Here is a 23428-nt window from a genome sequence, read left to right as displayed (position 1 = left end):
ACAGGTTTTTCTTTGAAAAGAAAGTGTGTAAGTTTAAACCCACACAAAAAGAACTAGAGAAATATTTATTGAAACTGTTTTTTTGTTGTAAACACACTGAAGTCTTCATGCTTTTAACATTTATGGTGGGAAATATTTTACAGAAAATACTAGTTACTTCCCAACTCATGTTTCCACTTAAACGTGAAAACCTTTGCTGTTTCTCAAATGCATAATACGGATATTTGCAAATATTTTGTCTCTAAATGAAAATCTGATATTGTTTGTACAAATATAGCAAGGTCATTTGATGCTAAACTAATTAGCAATGTAAGAAGCCATTTAGGTAAAGCATATTTATATTAATGGGCAATTAATTACTTTACTGGCAGTGTGCAAGCAAACTCTCACCTAATAATGCAGGAAAACAAGAAAATCATGATTTAAAAAATCATCCTGTACAGTCAACAACTTAAGCTAAAGAAAGACTGTCTAACAGTTTGAAAGGGGACTACATTAACTTGCAGTAGGAAGCTTTTAGAGTGCGCCAGAAGCATCAACAACTCAATGCATAACTCCTGGTGCACATCAGAATTTATACCCCAGCTGGTGAGGACTAAGGCACTATGTTGACATGTTCTTAGTGTTTTACTAAAATCTGAAAGCAGTGGCCCATTGACATCTGAGCCCCCTAACTCATGACTTTCTTTAGCTATTGGACCAAAGTAGTAGCACTTTGAAAGCACACATCTCATCACTTAATGCTATGCCTTCAAAAAGATCATGCTCTTCTAGGTCTCCCTGTTGCTACTTTTCTCTCTTCCATGGTACTGCTATTCTCCTGGAAAGACACTAACTTTTATTGTTGCTCCTGGTGTGCTGATTCTGGGCTAGCAAGAGTGTTCTAGTTCCGATTCTCATCCACTTCTTGGGAAAGAACCTCCAAAATTTGTTTCTATCCCTCTATAATTTTGCATCTTTTCCATAGTCTGGATTGATCCATATTCCTTCAGGCTGGGCCAGTTGGCTCTGAAGACTTGTGACATACTCAACTAGATTGTGAGTGACTGTGTTCAACACTTAAAAAGCAACCTTGTAAACAGGCCTCCTATTGCATCTGTATACATACAACCAATCTCTTAAGTATGCTGGAAATAGCTAGCAATTAGCCCAAGTCGCCAGAGACCTCACTCATAACTCCATCAAATGACAATGAAGGTAAGTGCAGGTTAGTAGTTCAGCACAATTCCTAAAATATAAATGTTTCTTTCAATGTGAGTGATGAGATCCCGTTAAGCTTTGTAGATTGACCTTAAGAGAAAGGATTTTGAAAATAAGGTCATTTATTCAAGTGAATAAATATGGACCAAGGAGTATAGCTTTAAAAATCATGGTGAGATATCTGAGGTATTGATATATCTCCTATTACCATAGTATTTGAGCTTCTCACAATCTAATGTTTTTATCATCACAGCATTCCTTGAGGTAGGGACATACTATTATCCCTGTTTTATAGATGAGAAGCTGAGGCACAGAAAGACTAAGGCCCAGATCCTCAAAGGTATATGAATTCAATGGGAGTTAATTACCTAAATACCTTTGAGGATCCAGGCATAAGTGACTAGCACAGGAATAGCAATGGCAGAGCAGGAACTGGACCTATGTCTCCCACCAGCCACACTTGGCCTCTAACCATTTAATCATCCTTCCTCAATATCACACACACACACACAGAATTGAAAACCAACATTTAAAACACTGGTGCACATGAAGGCAACTGGTCACAAGCCATGTCTACATGGACCCTGTATTATCTGCACACTGTGTGTGTTTATATTGTCAACATATGTTAGCGATATGACTTTTTGGGGGGAGAAACCATTTAAATAATTTCTCGTAATTACTAAGTTGGCATGCACACAATATTAGACATGAGATATTTTTACAGTCCATGGTGCAAATTAATGTAAAGAATGCATCATGTTGATTAAAGAGTTGTTTTCCAAAAGAATGAAGAGAGTTGCTCAGCTAGGAACATCTCCATATTTATGTAAAGCAAAAAAGACTGACTTCCAGCAAGAGATTCATACCATACAGATTGTTCCCCAGTTGCAATCTGTACAGTATGTCATAGGTTAACAGGCAGCATGCAGCACACATTTTGAAGATCTGTTGTTCTCACTTTAAACAAGGAAATTGCTTTAATTTTTAAAAAGCTTAAATGGTTGAATGGGTACAAGAGCATATTGCAAGGATTTCACTTGCGCTTGGCTCAAGCAATTGTACTGTTAGGTGTCTTAAAAAAAACTGTAGAAAGGAACAATACAGCAACAAAGGAAATGTCTTTACTGACAGCTGAATATCATCCCTAGAGAATCTACACTTGCTAAATAAATCTGGAAACATAGTTAGCTGGAAATACAGTAATTATAGGTGCCAGCTGGAGGCAAACAATCATTGATGCAGGCCACCAACTCAGAGGATGTCAGTGGTTTTAAGGTACAAAATAAATTCTCACTTTACTCCTACCTTAATTAAAGAATCTAAGATTTTAGTACCCAGCCTTTTCTCAGAGTGTAATGTGCTGCAAAAAATAACAGCCTCCCACTTGATTAACACTCTCTAGGGCAGGGAATTTAATTATTTTTTTATCTGGTCAGACTTGGTCAACCAGATGTGACTTTCAGTAACATGGTATGGATTTGTCCATATTTCATTGTGAATGTAAAGGCATGTCTGTAAATCAGCAGTAAAGGTGTGCTGTTAAACTGGAGGTTGTAAAATATACATAACATGTACTATATATAGCAAAGTGGGCTTTTGTAGCAGTTCTCTCTTTATGTTAGTAAAGAGAATGATTATGTATTCCTAATCTAGCTAAATTTACAATAAAGAGATGGCATGTTCCAGGCATGGTCCTCTGCCAAATGCCCAAATCCAAACACCCTGGAACTATCAAGTGTTGGAAATCCAAACCTGAATCCAGATCCAAAACTTACAACAAGCTCCTATCTTTATAGTGGGCTAAAACAAAACCCTGGATCCAAATACACGTTCTCCCCAATCGCTTGCTGAGGTGACCAAAACTTGGAGATGTATCCACATTGTGGTGGACTCCAGACACACTAGTACATTATTTATCAATGGGATTTACGTATAATTCTAGGAGTTACTGATGATGAATCTAGGGGAGGGTGTGTTGCCCCACTAAGTGGGTATTATTAAATATTTTGTATATGTATTGTTAAAGTTCTAGATGGTTATTCATATGGTTTTTCCAGTTCCATATAGTTGTGCCTGCATCAGTAAGCCATTAGAGCCAAACCAACATTCCTAACACACACAACTAGTAACTGTGTGTGCACTAGGGTTCCCCACTGGGGAAAACAATCCTTCTACTAAGTTGTAGCGTGACAGTGGAGCAGGTCTACATATGCTCCTGAAGTCACAGGGCAACAGCCACCTTTGCTGTTGCTTCACCCAGTTCATGGGGAAAATGGCCAGTAAATCCTCAGATAGGGCAGGGACATAATTATTTGCGCTCTGTCTCCAAAGTTTTCCTCCATGCTGGGACACAGGTTGTTTCAGTGAAGCTGTGTTCCATAAAATGCTGGCACTTCCTGAATACTTCATCCTCCCTTCCACCTACATGTAGTGGAATCACACCAGTTCCTTTCCTTCAGGATCAGCCGTGGCCAAGGAAGGGTCGATAGAATGTACCATATCATTCACAATAGTGAATCAAGGACAAATGGCAGTGAAAGCCAGCCTTATTAAACAATCTCCTCTCAAAGAGAGAGACTGCCCTAAAGGGATCCCAATTGTGCTGAATATAGTTCTGCTCCAGCTCAATGTGAAGACCACCTCTGTTCATTAAATGGATTTTTCTCAGTCCCTTGGTTACTCTGATAGGACATGTAACATTGTGCTTTTAGGGTGGGCTTTTCAAAAGCACTCAGTGTTGGCCTCATTCTAAATTATTTTAAAGTTAATGGAAGTCTCACCATTGACTTCAATGCGAGCAGAGTTAAGCCAATGTTGAAAGTTGTTGAAAATTCCAATGCTGAATGTACCACATTAACCTAAATGAGAAAACACAAGTTTGCTTTTTTACTGTAAAGTTAAAATGGCTGTGTCTAACAATTCTATTTTAATCTGTATCGCCTGATGTTCACACAGCAGCAGAATGATAATAGGTGATGATGGCTGCATGTGCCTTCACTCCGCAATAGGGTTTCCACTTCGCAGCTGCCTAAAAATATAGTTGGCCTTTAACTTGTGGAGGGAGGGAGTTGTATGGCAGTGAACATGGCCACCTACACGCCATAAGTAATCAATTTCTCTCTCACACATACAGACACACACACAGAGAGAAACGGTGTCTTTGAAAAAGGTGGGGTTTATTTGATCAGGGTTTTTTTTTCCTCTGAAGAAGCTTTGTGTGTGATTACTGAAGTGTCAAGAAACAAAGCACCTATAACCACTGGTGCAATCCCCAAAGGAAAGTCAGCTGTATTTGTGAAATTATGTCACAAGGCAAGTGACATACTAGAAAACACTTTGCTGCCATTGCCATTTCATTGCTTGATTGGTCAGAACTGACATGTGATTTATCATCTTCACTTCAGCTGTTAGGGTTAAACCTTTCTAAAACGCTGCAGGGCTCAGAAGGATGCTACCTCCGCCACCCTTATCATCTCTTCCCTTCAGTTCGGTCATTGCTAATCCAATTATCTTTGTTAGAAGATTCTCCAAGGCTCCAGATACAACTGAATACAACTATATTGCACCAAACCTTTTGAATCTATTCATACCTTCTACATGACACAAATAAATGGAGATAGACTGTATTACCAAATTATTAATGCTGACATCCTGAAGAAGAAACAGATGGAGAAATGATATTCATGTACATGCACATGAGTAAAATGATCCAAAATAAATTATTCTAAAATAAGTGATACAATTATAGGCATTGGATTGATTGTCCTGCTCCTATTGAAGTCAAAAGTAAATTTCCCATTGAGTTTAGTGGTGCAGGATGAGACCTAAAATCCTCAAAACCTTGGTATTTTAGAGCTCATTGCTTCTGAATATGCTACATCCTGCAAACATGTCTCTTGTGCTGCTTAGTGCAACTGGCTCAATTTGCTGTTCTGTTAACTTTTTTGTAGCCAGATGATTTGGGGCTCAATCCTGAAGATGCTGAGCAACTAATGGACCCATGCACCTATTGACTTCAGTGACCATCATGGACATTCAGCACCTGTAAAAGTTACTAACATTTAGCAAGAATGAGCCCTTAAAGTAGCAGCAAGGCAGTAGGCTATGCAGAAATGGGGTTAATACTACATCTGAGATTGTGTATCCATTTGCTCTCCTTTCCGTAGGACTGTATGGACATAAACCAACTCCTACTGAAGTCAATGGAAAGACTCCCACTGATCTGAGTGGGAGCAACACTGGGGCTGACAAGTTACCTATATGGCACATATTTACAGTGAGGATCATATAAGAATGGAAATCAAAACTTACTTCTATATTTCCTAGAGTTCCACATGTTAGCCAATGTATTTATTTATTTTAAAAGAAAAACTGTGGGTTTTTGGTTGAGAATGCCTTTGTATTCCCCTTTGCAGATTAAGCCAGAAATCATTATGTGGTTAAATTAGTTTCAAGTTACTTGGATTTGGCAGGGGGAGGGGTGGGAGAGGAAAAACGAGGAAGGTACGACACAAATTAATTTAAGATCAGTCAGACTCTGCTGCACAAAGCCTCCTACCAATGTCATTGGTCTTTTAAAAATATTTTCCCTGGCCTGCTTTAATACAAAGCTAGTCATTTGTTTCAAAGAAAAGGAAAATAAAAGCAATCTAAAATGACTCCACCAAAACACTAGTTCTGCTGCTGCGATTCACTACCGCACATGGGATATGAGCAGGTGGATCCAGATCTCCACACCTTAGTGGGTTGTTGACAATAGCAGGCTGAGCAATACTAAAGACACTTAAGGTTCAACAGTGGCAGCTGTACAATGGGATCATGATCCTGGCTGGAGCTCTTCATCGCACAGGTAATGTGCCTGCTGTGTCACCCCTTAGGAAACTGTAGCATACACACCACTCCATGGCAGGCTAGCTCCATTGGCTTCTGTGAAAGTAGAGCCATGGGTGCTAAGAGGACCAGTGCCTGCATTCAGGGAAATATTGAGGCTGGAGACTCTGCCCAGCCTTTGCATGGGTGAAGCAAAAGAATAGGATTCTTGTATTCCCATGCTTCTTGTGCGCCCACATAATAGCCAGACACAGCATCGTGCTCGCTGTACATCTCCATTAGTGTTATATTTTCTGTGTTTTCTTCCTTGGTTTTTTTTTTTATTATTACCAACAACATTAGCATGAAAAACAAAATCTCGGTAGCTTAGGACTTCATCTTTTCATGAAGTTTATTCCTCACTTGAAGTAATCATTCTCTCCCTTTCTCTTTTGAACTTACTCTTTATTCTGCTCTTTTGGAATATTGTGTATAATTTTAATTATAACTTTGTGTATAGCCATGGACAAAGATAGACAGATTCTATTAAAAAACATACCAAAAATAATGTTGCATGGGCTGATCAAAAGTCACACAATCTGAACATTTACACTGCACACAGTGGAGCCCTGCCTCCTTCAGCGCACATCCTAAGACACACATGATCATAACACCAGTTAGCTATGCACATGTGTGAAGTCCAATTATAGACACATAATACATATGATGAATTCCTTGTGATAAGTTAATTTATCATGCACATCTGACCATCTGACCCATCCTTTGTCCACAAATCCATCTCCCAAGCATTTATCACATACATATAAGCACACCCCACACAAACACATACACACATAGACTTATTGATCTAAGATGCGGAGTTTATACTGTGGAACATCACATAGTTCTTCTGTATTCTTGCATTTCCAAGCTGAGTGCTTGATCTTGCAACCTTTGTAATGATATTTCATCATGCTTTTTTTGGTATATATATACATATATTATACACACACACACACACCAATTGTTAATTTGGAGTTCTTCAGGTAGGACTAAATCATTCAGTGGTTTGGAGGTGGGGTGTTTTTTTTGGCGGGGGGGAGCAGAATGTAACTAAGGGAAAAGTCAAGGCTCTAAAAAAAAATCTACTTGAGCTATTTCTTTTTCTGCAAGGTACTGAAAAAATGAGCAAACCATTTCAGCTCAAATATCTGTCTTACTTGTGTGTTTGGGACTGAATTTCTTACATGTATACCACAGTTAATGTAACAATATGCAGTAGTCTATATTGTATAACAATCATGATATTCTTGCTTCATTTAGTAATAAGCACATTAAAAGGAAATACTGAATCCCATCTTGCAGTGGTAAGTCACCAGGATCCACCTTATAGTGCTTGTAAAGGATTGGGGACTATCTTTCAGTGCCTTCCTCCTACAGGCTTTGCTCCTGCTGAGCCAGCTCACTTCCTGAGGTAATTCTGTCTGAGCACTCTTCAACGAATTTAGGGAAGCAGCTTCCAGCAGGCTTAGTTGTTTATTTTAACTCCTCTTAACAAAATAAATCAAAGCTCACACTTTATTCCCTCAAAGTCTATGCAGGCTAAGCAGTCCTTTCCCAGAGTCTGTCCCTCACAATAATACCTTCAGCAACCCAAAATTCCTGGCACTTACTTACCTCAGTAACCAAAGATTTCCCAGTCTCCCTTCTGTCCATTTGGTTTCTAAAACAGTTCCTTTCTACAGTGGTTCCAGTAGCAGCCCTTTGAAAGTACAACCTCTCAACAATCTGAGGAGGGGGTTACAGTCTTCCCCCCAGGTGTCTTCTTTCATAAGAATCTGTTAGTTAAGTTCAGCTCTCCTCTCAGGTGCAGCAGGCAGGGCTAATCAGCCAGGCAGCCAGTTGCAGGTCTCTGACCCCAAAGGAATGGTATCCTTTGTACCTTCATAGTGCTTTAAAAATATAAACTCTTCAGGAAAGGGACTGCCTCTTACTATGTGTCTATACAGTGCCAAATACAATGGGGCTAAAATTTTGGTTAGGGTCTCCATCCATAATAATTGTTACTGTAATAACAATAGTGGACTTGTGCAAGTCAATATGAAAGTGAATAAATCGAACACTTCAATTCCCATCAGTTGAAACATTTTTCCTGCAAGTTAGATGCACACCTGCTAAGCAAAAACTACCCTGTAATTTCCCCACTGTATGTATGCTGCAGTTTTTGCTGAATTCACTCCCTGATTTATAATAAAAAATTGCTTAAATGGAGACATTTCCACTCTGTGCCAGCAGCTTCCGGAAGCAAAGCAGTATTCTGCACACTTCTGGTTCTGTATAAATAAATGATAATAACATTTTATGACTGCAGTAATTCAGATAGCCTGACTCTGTTGCCAGGTTTAACACTCAGTTACACTAATTCACATCTGCCCTGATTCCCTGTATGCTCCTCCATGGAGTGTCTGGCGATAACAATTCTCAATAGATAGAGGGTCCTGTTCATTCTCATCAGGAATAAGTTAGTGGTTAGTTCTTCAAGTCTGCACCTGGCTCTCACCAGGACATCCAGCGCTCTCACACTTTTCAGCCCTCTCTGGATGTCAACAATCTTAATTTCCTTGTGCCAAAAATTCCTTTTGCTCCTTTCTGCTTTCCAGATGGATAATTATTTTATGCTCATTTTTTTTGTTTGTTAATTTAACCCTCAGATCTCAGATATCATTTTCACTGATGTTTCAAGTAGAGTGCGTTCCAGTCTGAATCAAAATCCTAGATCCAGTCACCCGCAAATGTCAGGGGTGTCTACAATCCAGATTTGGATCCAAACATTGCATGTGACCCTGACCTATAGAATGGACTGAACCAAAACTCCGGTTCAAAGCACTAATGAATGTGAAAGTGTTCCAAATGCAGATCTAGATCAGAATGTTGGGCCTTGCAGCCATCTCTAGTCCCAAGGAAATGAAGAATATTTTTGTGTCATTCTGTTTAGGTTATAGATCCATGGGAAGCTTTAATATAGTACAACTATACAATAATACCATACAGTAGATTGTACACTATATTGTACTAGTGGGGCTGCCACTGTAGGTCAGGCCAGGAGTGTCAGATTTGATTCCCTGAAGTGTTGCAAGTGGCATCTGGGATCTGGTTATGTCTGTTTTCTCCTTTTTCTTTTTTTTTCCTCCCAATTCTTGGCCAAGATTTTTTAAAGTGACTAGTGATTTTGGGTGTCTGAGTTTTTGGGTGCCCAACCTGTGGCATGTTAAAGAGACATGATTTTCAGAGAGCAGGTGCTCAATTGAGCTGGTTTGGAATTTTCTGATGAACCATTTTCTCTCCAAAAAATGCCAATTATCAACACTGTTCATGAAACAGGATCAATTTTGACAAATCTCCCAACAAGAAAAAAATGTGAGTAAAAACATTTTGAAATTGTTGAAACCCCGTATTTTTACATTTTCAAACTTTTAAGTTTCAGACTTTCTTAGTAGAAATGATTTTTTGTTCTGGAATTTAGGTAAATATGCACTAAAATTAATTTAAAAGGTCAACATTGAAACAAAATATTTCAAAATTATCTAAGTGAAATGTTTCAATTAACCAAAACTGAATCTTTTTTTAGGAATTTTGGTTTGTGAAAATGTTTGAGAGCTTGACTTTTTGCCCCAATTCAGGATGGGAAAAATAGTTTGGTATCTTAAAAATGTTTGTGGGATAGAAAAACTGTTTCCCTACCAACTAAGATGCAAATTGTGGGCACCAGACCACTAGAAACTGAATTAAAGCCACTGAATTGGCATCCTATAGCATCAATTTTAAAATCACTCCTAACCTGGGCTGGATTCAATCTGGTAACCTAATCCCACCAAGCTCTAGTGCTCAGCACTTTCTGAAAATCAGGCCTCTTCAAGGTTGGTTGCCTAAAAACTGAAGCACTTATTATTAGTCACCTTTGAAATGTCTCATTTCATGACTCAGCTCTTCCCAGCTTCAGCTGGGACTAGAAGAATCTGGAACATCACCAGAGAGACTGTTGCAATATTTCCAACCCAGTCAAAACCAATAATTACTTAAAATCTTGTAGAAGATCCTATTTTATCCAGATTTATTTCTAGACTGAAGAGGTTCTGTTAAATATAGACTAGCTACATGTAAGAACCCAAACCTTTGATTTCCTCTTCAAATAGAACAGCACCCTGGAACATTTTGCTCTTTTCCTGTTGCTGCTAGGAATCTGATTCCTCGTGGCCCTGCTGCTCTCTGTCCCTCTCAAGATATTAGTGTGTTCCCGACTGTATTGAATACAGTTCCATTACCGTACACTTGTAGTACAAACTAAGCCCTCTTATCCCCCCAAAATATAACTAGTATTCACTCTTATTTACCGAGGATTAGATTGTGTCACTAGAACACTGCCTGTGGCACTGTTTTGCTGCACAGAAGCATCTCATGGAAGGAACTGTGACTCAGGGAGACAATTCCATCCCTGCTCCCCTGTTGCTGCAGAGGGATCGCAATTAGCTGGTGCCCTAGACTGGCAGAAAATCATTAACCCTGTCTGTCCCTGTGTGTTAATCCAGCTGGGCTGGATAGTTCATTTCCAGGGATGGAGTCAAGTGTCTGCCCAGTCTGTACTCTTCCCTGCCTACCTGATCTGGTGTGCATTGCCCACAGCCCAGCACAGCCAGACCCAAGGTCTGAGAAGTCTACTCACAAGCAAATGAGGAATTTTGATTTGGTCTAATACTCTTGGGGAGGTGTGCTGCCCAAATCATAGTCTAGTCTTGAGTTTTTGCAAAATACTGTCAAAATTCTGGGCAAGACAGTGGTAACTGCAAACAAGCTTGTGGAAGCTCTATTGTATTACACTGAGACAAAGACATGCATACAAAAAAAAAATACTGCTCCCACTTACAGCAGTACAAATGAACTGAAGTCAATGTATGAGCAGAATTTGGACCAGTGTCTTGTATCACTACAGTATTAGGTTAGCTGCGTTATGTATCACCCAACGAAATCAGTTTTAGTTACATACCATACTGAATGAATTCCAGTGAAACAATACGGTCCATTTAAGCTGAGCAATGCAAAACCATTATAAAATCCTATCTACAAACTTGGAGGCGAAATATTGCATCAATGTAAGTATTTCTTTCAGTACTGCTGTAACTTGTACTTGAAACTTGTGTTACAAGGTTAATTTTTTTGAACAGCTATCAGCCTAGCAGCAGTAAGTCATTTATCTGACTTGGGCCAAGCACGCAATGTGAGCCTTTCGCGAATGCATGTAGAGAAGTGATGCCTTACGATTTAAAAGATGGAGTCAATGCACTGTCATTGCACAGACTGTGCATTAGATCAGACAGCAAATTAGATATTGATAGAACTATTCTGAAGAGTCAATAAGCTTTCTGATGATTGATATCTTTAAGCTGGCTGGTAATATCAATGTCAGCATTTGGAAACTAGAGAAAGAAAACGTAATGTAATAGTCTCTTTGTGGAATCCTTAAGTGTAATCCAAGCTCACAAACCTACCCAGTAATTTAGGCACTGGGGTTTGCATTGAGTTCTTTTTCTCAGTAACAGGAGGGAGAGAAAATTAAAACTTCATCCTTTTCCTTTGTGTGCCAGTGCTTCCCATCCTAAAGCAGTCTTGGGGAGGATGGGCAAATGGAGAGAAGAGTGGTGAAAGAAAATGTCCAGAAAAGCAATTAATCTAAAGAATACAAAATCAGAGAAAACAGGATACTCAGATGAACATTGTGCATTCAGAAACTGCAGACAGACATAGAAACAAATTGTGCCTCCCCAGATCATGATAAGCGATGCCTTACCCTGCAAGTTGTCCCACTGAGTTCAGCATAAATGTTTGCAGAGTAAGAAAAGATGGGCTGTGAGGAATGATAGATAAATTGGGGCCAAAATGTTTTCTGCCATTTAGTCAAGGAAAGTAACAGATTAAAGAAAAAAGGTGTTGCAGTTTTTAGAAAATATGGCCAAGATTTTCAAAAGTGACTTGTGATTTTGGGGAGTCAATTTAAGAGACCTTAAGAGACTTGATTTTTCAGAGGATGGGTGCTCTGCTCTATCTGAAGGTGGGAACCAACAATAACTAGTCACTATTCAAAAATATGCCTCATCCTGATAAAGCTGATTTTTAGCATTAATTTCTCCCCATCTCCATTCTTTTGTCTCTTTTAAATTCGGTAGTTACCCCTCCCTAGCCTTTAACTAATGGCCATTGTGTTTGTTCACAGCACCTTCATCTTGATGGCTGGGCTCCTATGCACTGAAACTCCTAAATTTTAGATGACTAGGCAGCCAGTGGAAACCATAAACCCTGGGTTAGGCACCTAGGCTCCCTATACAAAGAATGTGGAGAGAAGTGCCTAAGAATGGCATCGACAAAGGCAACCATGCTAGGCAGGGAGCCATCTAAATTAGCCAATAGCAGATGCTGACAAAAGGGATGCATCCTAAGCTGTGCCCCTCTCGCTAAGTTAGGCACCTAAATCCAGTGTAGAGAAAGGTGCCTAATTTTGCTTGGGATCCACAGCCAGGAACCTTCTCCTGGAGTCAGGCTCCTTAGGCACCTAAGCTGTCTCTTGTAAAAGCTTCAGCGGTGCATGCCTAAGGCCCAGAGCAGATTACCATTTTGTGCAGCCTGGGGCCAGAGCAAGTGGGGGCCCCTCCTCACCCTTCTGCCTACAGTCCCTCCCGCTCCCTCTCCATGAGCCTGCTGAGGAAATGGGGTTGGAGTGTGGGGGCTTGCCCTGACCCCCCCCACACACACACACACCTGTCGGGGTGCAGGGGCTTGCCTAATGAAGCTGCTGTGGGGAGGGATAGCTCAGTGGTTTGAGCATTGGCCTGCTAAACCCAGGGTTGTGAGTTCAATCCTTGAGGAGGCCACTTAGGGGTCTGGGGCAAAAATTGGTCCTGCTAGTGAAGGCAGGGGGCTGGACTCGATGACCTTTTGAGGTCCCTTCCAGTTCTAGGAGATTGGTATATCTCCAATTATTATTATTAGAGAGGAGATGAAGAGTTCCCCATATACCAGGTGAGTACCCCCCCACACTCTCTCTCACATGCAAAGTCATTGCCACACTATTGTGGGCTCAATGCATATCCCATAGTCTAGTGATTAGGGCACTCACATAAGATGTGACAAACCCCTGTTCAAACCCTGTCTCCTCCTTGGCTAGAGGGGGAAATTAAACCACATCCCAGGTGACTACACTATGCTAAAGGCTATAAGGGCGGCCTCCTTTTGTGTAAAGTTAGGGTTGCTCAGAGCATACCTATCAGCTCAGGCCCTGCAAGCAAGCTGTGTGTGTACCTTCAGCTGCTTTAAAGATCACACTGGGGCATGGGCACGAGCATGAGCAAGGCATCCAGGCTCCTGTCAAAGAAAAATAAATGTGGTAGCAGTACAGCAGGAGTTTTGTGGATTGTAGTAGCATCTAATCCTGGGCCTTAGGCACCCCAGTGGCTCAGGGCCAACATAAAGAAACATAAAGGTGGTGCTGTAAAAAACATGCAGATTCTGTTTAAATTACCTCAGTGATATCTAGGCTGAAAATGTAGTTTCCAATTAGTCATCAAGTAAATTTCACTTCACTTCCTCTAAAGTCTAGACTCCAGAGGATGAAATTTAGGGCCAGTTTAGAAGCCCTTTCCTTCAATTGATGAGCAGTTACTTGTACTTTTAGTCTCATTAAAGTCAATGAGATTACTCCTTGGTAACTGCTCTATGTTGTGAGTAATGTGTTCACAATCTGGCTCTTAGAAAATGAAAATGGAAAAGACGACATGTCTGACAGAGTATATATTCTGTGAATGCGGTCCATAAGGATTACTAGGTTATTCATCAAAGGTTCACATTTAAATCTGTGACCTTTCTCATGTACAGTTGCGTACAGTTTTTGGGATGAGGGGAGGGAATTTTAACTCCAGTAGCCAATACAATTGTGTCTGTTTGGGTCCACAGGTAGATTGACCCCCCCCCCACACGTAACCAGTCAGGGTGCCTGGATTCTTTGAAGACTGCCATTGGCTGCTGGAGTTAATGGACTTAATTTTGATCTCACTTAGCTGGTTTTACACCAATGTAACTGTGTTGACTTCAGTGGAACTACTCTTGATTTACACTGGTGTAAGTGAGATTGGAATCTATCCCTGGATCAGGTACTGTATCCAAGTCACTACTTTTTTAGCATCTTGTCGAAACAATTTGCTTGGGTGATCTGGCAACTCTTCCTCATCACCATTATGCCAGCCCCAGACAAAGGATTTATTTTATTCCAGTTCTTCATTTGTACATATGTAATTTTCACAGCAGTCTATTTGGACCAGGCCAGTGGCATCCTTCCTTCTGCATTCTTATGAGAAATATACCTGAGTCACAATGTTTGGATCTGGATCTAAACTGTCCCCAAGTTTTGACAAATGTAAAACTCCAAAGGTTGAGGCTTGAGTGAATATGTAATTTGTATTGGTCATACATATGTGGTGTGTTACCTGATGTTTTAGTTCATTACAGTGGGGCAGTTGCATTGTGTACACATTGCAAAAAAGTGGTGCCGCAAAATATATTATGTAGCAGTGGGATAATACAAACCTTTTTAAAGGCATTTTTAAAGTAATGGGACAGAGAGGGCAGGATCTATGTTTAATGTTCTGAAACAGCATGTTGTATGTACTGTACACTATCTGTTCATTACTATTATACTGACTACCTCCTGTTCTAATACAAACTTAATGAACAAACAGGCACTGTGGTATATTAAGGAGAGCTGAAGTACATGTGTGGGAAAAAGAATAAAAAGAAATCATCTGCTGAGAGAGGAAATGAGAATAATAGACATTTTGTGAGTCCTTTTCCCACACACCCACATACCACAATAGAAACCATGGTGGACTAAGAGGGATATTGAAATTAAAGAAAATAATAAACGAACAAAATCTTTTAACAAGTCACTAGGGATTGTGAAGAACCAGAACTAGAAAAGGGCTCAGGGGAGTATAATTAAAGGAAAATTCATCCTTTTTTTTTTAGTGTTCATATTTTAAAAAGTTTTTGGACAAATTTTCAGCTGGTGTAACTAAATTGGGGCAGCCCCACTAAAGGAACTATGCCAATTTCCATCAGCTCCAGATCTGGCCATTTATGTTCATAGTAATATCAAAGCAAAAAACCAAACACAGTAGAAAGGGTTAGCCCTTGTATCTGTACTTGCTTCTGCAAGCCCTGCTCCTGGTCTGCTCCTCCACAGCTCCAGCCCAGATCCTGACCTGCATCCAGCCTTGTCCCTATCCTGTTCCTACCTTGCTCCAGCCTCAGACCCAACCCTGTTCCTACCGTCCCTGACTCCTGATGGTTCTACCTCAACCCTGAAGTCAGAGTCCGAATACCTCTGGCATTCGGACTCTGACTTCAGTTCCAACCCTCAACTCTGATTCCGGATTTCGACTCTGTCTCGCACCTTGGCTTTGGCATTCGGACTCTGACCACTAGCCCTGTCTCCTGCCCCAACCACTAGGCCTGACCACCTTAGACCTGGCCCACTGCCACAGTGTAGGTTATGCATATTTAAACCTGACATTTTAGAACATCTGCCACTCCTAGTGGTAGAACTGGAAATAGACAAGAGACACTATAACGGGGTCCTCCACACCACCAAAGCTTGGCATAGGGACTGCTTGAGAGGAAGGAGTGTCTGCCTCAAGAGCAATGTTAGAAGGTGCTTGTGCACCAATATTCACTACAAAAAGGGTCTTTTGCACCAATCTTGTGTAAGTTTATGTCAAAGATCACTTTGGGGCAATCCACAGATTAGCTGAAGGAGGGGCTATGCATCCATGGTTACACATTTACATGGACTCAATACTCCCGGCAATTTGTGCTGAGGGACTGTTTTAGCCCATTATTTGAATCCAGTGGATTGGGGTGGTGTGCTGCCCTTCCAACCTATGGAACAAATTGGTGGCAAGTCCTTTCTGAATGGGGTCCTATACTCTGGCTCTCAGCCCCCACCTTGGTACAGAAGAGCCCAGATTTGTTAACCTTCAGGGCACATGGCAATGTGCATCTTTTCTCTTGAAATGTTCAGGCCCTGACGGATTGTGGGCTATAGTTCTGCTTGAGGGATTATTATGAGTCATTATGATTATTAGTAGCATTGAGGGGCAAACTTCTGGTGACTTGGGTGGTTTTTGCACTATTGTAAGAGCACCTAGTACTGGGGATAGACATTCTAAAAGAAATCAAAATACTACTTCGACTAAGTGGCAGAGGGAGGAATAAAATTCACAGCTGCCTGGCTCCTGAGCCAATGATTCTTCCACTAGACAATATTGCTTTGGGGGAAAATTGTTGCTACCTCTCTTTCTCTTTGCTGCTTTTTCAAAATCCATGAGTGTGAGTTATTGGCTGGATGCAGATTTTTCTGTTTTTTAGAGACATTCCAATTCAAGAACATTTTGCACACAGCTTTGTTGAGTGCTTAAAGATCACGAAGTCACTCCAAATCTGACTATTTTGCAAAGTCTAAAATTGTTTGTTTTTTGTTTAATCCCTCTCCCAAAAAACAAACAACTTTTGGTTACAAATATGTCACCTTGCTCTATTATATAGCATGAGAGGAGTCAGAGACAGTCAATTTAATTTGTACAAATGTCACCTCGGGGAAAGAGTGATCTTTTGTATATCTGAAACCCTCCATAATAGGTGGAGCTGTTTTATTTCCTTTTCTCTGTGGTTTGAGTGCATTACATTTTACAGTTCTTCAAAACCACTACAAGCCTAATGGGGCCTTTTCTGCTTTTCATCTCTTTTGTTTCTCTGTTGGAATGCAACTAAAAGACTTTGCATTGTCTTTAACTAAAGTCAAGGATATTTACTCTGATTTGTCCGTCTCCTATTCATCTCTCAGGAGGAAACCAAAATGCCTACTACCTGGGCTCTGTTGCAAAGGGGGAGGGGCGACATGGAAAAAGGAAGGCCTTGTGGTATTGAAAAATCTCTTCTCTCTCCAGAAGATAGACAGGGCAGTCAATGGATCCAAGACAGAGCCTTTCTCAGTCTTCCTTGGCTGCCAAGGCAAAGTACATTGGACAAATCCTCAAGGCTCTGAAAAGGAAGTGGAAGACAACCTGCCAAGTCACACTGGGAAAGAAATGAAAGTTGCCATGAGACAAAGAGCTACTTTTATGGGGAAACTGTTCAAATGTGAGTGCTCAATGGTAGGCACCTAGGTAAGTGGCCTGATTTTCAAAGCACCCACTGGCTCTTTACCAAGGAAAATCCGGTTACTTATTTAGATAACTGAATATGGATTTAGGTGCCAAACTTTAGACACTAAAATTGTGCCTTATGGCTTTTTAGAAACAAAGGAGCTGGGGGCAGGGGCGGCTCTAGGCACCAGCAAAACAAGCTGGTGCCTAGGGCGGCCAAATCTAGGGGGCGGCAAAAGGCTGGGGTCCCAGCCCATCCTGCCGCTGCCGGCCCGTCCCCTGCAGCCGGGGGGGGGCGCGGCAGGCTCAACCGGCGGACCTGCCGCAGTCATGCCTGCGGGAGGTCCACCGGAGCCCCGGGACTACCGTACCTGCCGCAGGCATGATTGCGGAGGGGGCGCTCGTCCCACGGCTCGGCTGGACCTCCCGCAGGCATGACTGCGGCAGCTCAAGCGGAGCCTCCGGATCCGCGAACCGTCCGCAGCCGCGGGGGGTCCAGCCGAGCCACGCGGGACCAGCGGTCCCTCTGCAGTCATGCCCGCGGGAGGTCCGCTGCTCCTGCGGCTCCGGGGCGCCTCCCGCGCATGACTGCTTGGGGCGGCCAAAACGGTAGAGCCGCCCCTGGCTGGGGGTAGAAGAAGAGTAACAAGGATTGTAGAAGGAAGCATACCTGGTTAATTTTATGCATTATGCCTTGCTCGCATCAGAGTATCGGGTCACGGCAACGGCAAATTTTCCCAGGGAGATATGTTTTGGAGGCAGCATGGACTTGCCTTCCCCCAAGCACACTTGGATACTAAGCTGCCAAATTATGACTGCCTTTTGCAAAGGAACAATGGAGGAGAAAGATCTTTTGTTCACTCATGCAAGAGCAGCCATAATGCTCTATAAAGGCCAGATCTTCAGCTGGTATAAATCATCATAGATCCACTGGATCGCAATGGTGTTTCACCAGTTTACAACATCTGAGGAGCTGGTCCATGTGTTTTCAAGTCCAGTCTGCATGTGAATTCTTGCCACTCCACCTTCAGATTAGTCCATTAAAAGGGAAAGGAAAACAACAACAAAAAAGAACCCTCAACTGAAAAATTCAGTGAAATCTCACTCAAGAATATTGTCACTGACAATTATGTCAGCAAAATCACTAACCCTCTCACCAAGAAGCACACAAAGAAAATTGATGTGATCGATTGGACAAGACATTAATGCCAAGCTCCAAGAAAAATATCTGCACTGCTTATAAAGCTAAATGTTCAAAAAGTGATCAGTTAAATAAGCAGACTGGAGGGAAATGTTGAGGAAGGCTGATTTTAAGTCCCCATTTGATATTATCTAAGGTAGCAAACACACCAAGGAACTTAATGTGCTATATACACCTGTGTTATTGTTAGGGTCTTGTTTTCTGTGTTCTGCCCTGTCACAGAGTTTGCTGGCTCTTTAACAGGGTTGTGCCTAAGCCTCACCTGTGCTAGGTGTAGCTCACCTCCACGGGTCAAGGGAATGAATCCAGAGGTCATGTGATGGGAACATGAAACTCAGAATTTGGCCTGCTGGGAAATAGAAGGGCTGCCTGATTTCACTCAGAGAGGCCCACTTTCATTAGTTTTTGGGGTGTGGGTGAGTGTAAGTCTCTAGGGAGCCTTCATGGTCTAGGACCATGAGCCCCACACTAAGGGTTGTGAGACAGCTAGGGAGGCTGTATGGATGCTTGTTTCCTTTTAGACTTTATGTTAAACTGCACCCCAAGTTGGGGTGTTATTTGACCCACAAAAGCCGAGGTGAAGTTAGAAAGGACCTCAAGCAGGAGAAACTGAGGCAGCAGACATGGTCAGAAGCCAAGCTGCGTAAGTCCGGGCTGTGTGCCCTCTCAGGAAGGGGAGTTATACAGACCATTCTAGAAGAAAAGGACAATGTGTGCTCTTCCATGAAGACTGCACATTTGCTCGTTTTGTTCTTTTAATGAAAAATAAAGTCCATGTTGACTTAACATGTACGTGGCGGGGGCAGGTCTGCATGAATTCTCAGAATGAATGTTTGGTCACCTGTGCCAGATAGAATTTGATGAGCAGGGGAATACAAAAGGATCTTTATGCCCTTAATCTTATTTGTGATACGAGAAAGTGCTAGAAGGCAGTAACACATTAGGAGAGTACCACACTATCTCTCTAACTTTGCCAAAATTCAACCAACTGAACTGCAATGTGATATGCAGGATCTTATACCAGAAAAGATTTTATTCTGTAAGGTTTGACCATGGGCCTAATTTTAGGGGAGATAAGGAAGGGTATTTTCCCCCCCCCCCATTTATAACTTTGTGGAAGGGGAGAAAACAATGTCTCTTCACACCCCAAGGGTTGACTATCCAGAAAGGGGAAAGTGGTAGAGTGGAGGGTCTGTTGCTGCTTTGCACAGACCACTTTCTCCCTCCTGCTACTGCCTGCCAATCAGTTAATTAGCTGCAAGGTTTCAATAGGCAGAAGGCATCTATTGATTCCCGGGGATCTAAAGGCCCTAAGGGGAGGAGCTACTGGACCCAGACATCAAGAAATTCTGGGGGGACAACAAATGAAAAAGCAGAGACAGAATTAAGAGTGACAGGGTCAAAAGCAGGGATCCAGAGGGGGCCACCTTGGCCAACGCCAAGCGGAGGCTGATGAGAAAGCGTTGGAATTTCATGGGAGCACAGATAGGGGGTGTATATGAAAAGGTGCAGGAGAAAGTGTAGCCAGAACCGGAGGAGAAGGTTCTGAAGGAGCCGTAAAAGGGGCTGAAACCAGGTGCACTTGAGGTAGAGGTGCACCAGGGTCTCCCTCTTGTCACAGAAGGGGCAGGTGGCGGGTGAGGTGGTGAACCATGCCAGGTACACGCCTGTGCTCACAGCTCCATTAAGGAGCTGCCAACTGATATCCTCAACGGGCCATGGGACCAGGGTGGAATACAGACTGGCCCACCAGGGCTCCTCCCCCTCCACAGCTGGCAGATGGTCCCACCAATTGGCGGGATATGAGAGTAGTATAAGGGCCCTACCATCATAAAGCTGGGGCATGCTTTTTTAAAAGTATTTGGTTTTACTGTACATAATGGGGTTTTAAGGCCCCTCTGATGGTTTAAATTTTTGTTTTTTTTTTTTTTTTTTTTTTAAAAAAAAGTGGTGGCTGTATGTTTTGTGGCTGCAAGCAGGCCCTGGCCAGAGAGTATGTGTTAAGAACAAAGTATTTAAGATTCATTTAACTTTTACTGGACACTCAAAGAACAATCCTGTCTCGTTTGGGGTTTACTTTTTTGTAATTCAGGGGTAAAAAAGATCCAGTCACTACCTCACCTCATAATTTTAATCGGTAGACAGGTCTTTGGCTCTGGGTTGCTCGCCCACAACCCCCTGCTTTGACTTCATTATTAGTAACAAAATGGTGAACCCTATGCCGCTTAAACAAACACTTTAAAGGTTTGTTTAAAAAAAATTTCCCCCGATCGGCTTTGTAATTTTTGAGACCTTCGCGACCGCTGAAAATAAAGGCCATGTACTTAAAACCGCTGTTGTGTTTGGGAGAACGCATATTTTAAAATGTATTCGAGCCGGTTTGTGTAAAGTGTAAGCCTGGTGTCTGAGCCAAGCTGTTAAAGAGGGTTCACTCCGCCAAAGCTCCAACTTCCCTGCTACTGGTACCGTCTTTTACTACCACAAGTATGGAAATGGACACGCTATATTGGTAAAATGGACGCCATAACCCCCACGTAAGTCAGACGGCTGTAACATGGACGCCATCACCCCCTCAGACGGCTGTAAAATGGGCGCCATCACCCCTTTTGTTTTTACAGACGGCTGTAAAATGGACGCCATCACCCTTTACTCCCACCGGTTTACTGATACGCAGGGTTCTTTAGGCGCGAAGAAAGGCATCGTCGAGCTGTTTTCCGTTTGCCTTGTCCACGGTGACTCCTCGGCGGCTCCATCAACGGCTGGGCCAAAGGGCTCCTCGGTCACTCTCCTCCTCCTCAGAACTGTCGCTGACGTGCGCCCCCGCCACATAAGTATGGTGCTTTAGAGGGGTCACACGACCCACTTCCGCCCCCCACCCCCAACCCACCACTTCGCTTCCGTCACCCGCCCGAAGTCACCCTGATTCAGGTGGGAGGGGCTACAGGGGTCAAGGGGCGGGGTTAGGGGCGGGGTTAGGGTTTGATTGATGGTAGGGCCCTTATACTACTTATGAGGGTGAAGGAAGCAAAGGGCCTGGCGCAGGAGTGCGTACAGATGCTTTCTAGGCTCAGGTCACAGGTGTGCCGGCTGCATGACCTGCAGCCATCCCAGGTTATGCAAAGGGGGTGGCTGGGGAGGCTTGTGGGGCAGTAGGCAGCTGCGGCAGTCTACAAGCAGGAGTTATGTCCAATCTGCTGTGCAGGTAGCAGGGCCGGTGCAAGGAACTTTCGTGCCCTAGGCGAAACTTCCACCTTGTGCTCCCCCGCCCAGCCCTGCGGCAGCTCCCTGCCCCCCCTCCGCCCTGAGGTGCCCCCCATGGCAGCTTCCCCCCCACTGCCCTGAGGCGCCCCCCCACGGCAGCTTCCCCCCACCCTGAGGTGCCCCTCCCCCACCGCGGCAGCTCCCTTCGCCCCCGGCCCGGGGAGCCATGCAGCACCTGCCCACCCCAGCTCACCTCTGCTCCGCCTCCTCCTCGAGCACACCGCCCCCACTCTAATTCTCCTCCCAGGTTTGCGGCGCCAAACAGCTGATTGGCGCCGCAAGCCTGGGAGGCGGGAGAAATGGAGCAGCAACCGCACTCTCAGGGAGGAACCGCTGTAAAAAAAATTGGGGGCACCACTTTTTGGCACCCCCAAATCTTGGCACCCTAGGCAACGGCCTAGTTCGCCTTAATGGTAGCGCCGGCCCTGGCAGGTAGAGATCTAGAGCTCAGGTTCCTCTTTGCAACCAGCTCAGCTCTTGCCCTGGTGGCTGTGTCTTTCTAAAATAGGATGCGTGGGATAGGGCAGCAGTTTCTCCTTCCTCTCCCACAGGGAGACAGTTGCAAGCAATACAGATATGCGGGGGATGTACGAAGAGGGGAGAGATATGGGGGCAGCAGTCACAAGGGTTGAGTGATGGGCAGTAGAGAGTTCTTGGGGAAAGGGAAAAGAAGCTGGAAGGATTTTGGAGAGGGGCAGCAAAGCAGGAGAAAAGAAAAGGGGGAAAGCAATGGTGGTTCTTAGAGAGGAGACTGAGGGAGGAGCTGTAGAAGGAGTTTGTGGGAAATAGAGGCGTCTGGGAGGACAGTGTAACCCACTGGAGTGTGTGTGTTACAAGTCCCCTGTGTGCTGCTCCACAGAGAATATGAGTTACAGCCGCAAGCTTCAGAGTCTTGACTGTTTAGCTCAAACTATAGCAGCTTATGCTATTAGCTCTGGAGGTCTCTGGGGTGCCAGCCAAGATGGCAGCTGGTACAATTGCCCATGGAAAGATGCCTGAAGAAGAAAGGAGAGAGACTAGCATGAGATTTAGAGAGGTTTAGCATGCTGGGTTTCTGCTGTCTCCAGACTGCTGCAGCATGGGACAGGAGCCAAACTAGGTCTGTACCACAGGAAGAGGGCAAAGTAAGTGCCAGAGCCTGTTTGGTTTTTAATGGAGGTGGGGAGAAAGTAACTTGATAAATCAGGAACTTCCCAATTTTCCATAGGAGACACAGGGAACTAATGCATTATTTTGGCATTGTTAAAGGTGTAAGATATTCTGTTGGCTTGGAGAACAGGATGGGCAGAGTTAAGGTTATTTGGGGGTACCTATCTTCATTTTGTATTTCCATACTTTCCAGTGCTTGTAGAGGATTGTGAGTATAACCTTAACTTTGACTTTCCAGGCCTTCCAATTTTTTAAAGCAGTGTTGTTTTATTATTTTCCCCATTAAGTTGTTGATACATATTTAAAATTTTGATTCCAGTTTAATAATTTACTTCTTGTTTTTGGTCTGGTTATCTATAAGAGATTGATCACCCATCTGCTTTCTCTAAGGATTAATTCTTTCATAAAGAAGGAAAATAATACTTGTTTAGTTGCTTGCAATTTCTCCAGAGTAGCTATTTTGGATCTGCAATTCTTCATGAGAACAAATAAAACACTGAATGAGGGACATTTGGTTTAAGTCTGTCCACCTGGGTGGTCCAGATGCCAAAATTTTAGCTTG

The 23428-nt window shown here is 43.0% G+C and overlaps 1 long non-coding RNA gene across 2 annotated transcripts in view; it reads right to left on the bottom strand.

The window, feature by feature from the left end:
- Positions 1–7797, bottom strand: part of LOC120406606 — a 291376-nt gene extending 283579 nt beyond the window's left edge. For both annotated transcript variants that reach the window (XR_005599404.1, XR_005599405.1), the window contains exon 1: positions 7690–7797. This is a non-coding gene — a long non-coding RNA (uncharacterized LOC120406606). The remainder of the gene's footprint in view (positions 1–7689) is intronic.
- Between the last annotated feature and the right edge of the window lie 15631 nt (positions 7798–23428).

The sequence above is a fragment of the Mauremys reevesii genome, linkage group 5 (assembly GCF_016161935.1).
Source record: "Mauremys reevesii isolate NIE-2019 linkage group 5, ASM1616193v1, whole genome shotgun sequence".
In the NCBI taxonomy this organism is placed as follows: Eukaryota; Metazoa; Chordata; order Testudines; family Geoemydidae; genus Mauremys; species Mauremys reevesii.
The sequence above is the reverse complement of the archived record's forward strand: the minus strand, read 5'-3'. Positions and strand labels throughout refer to the sequence as shown.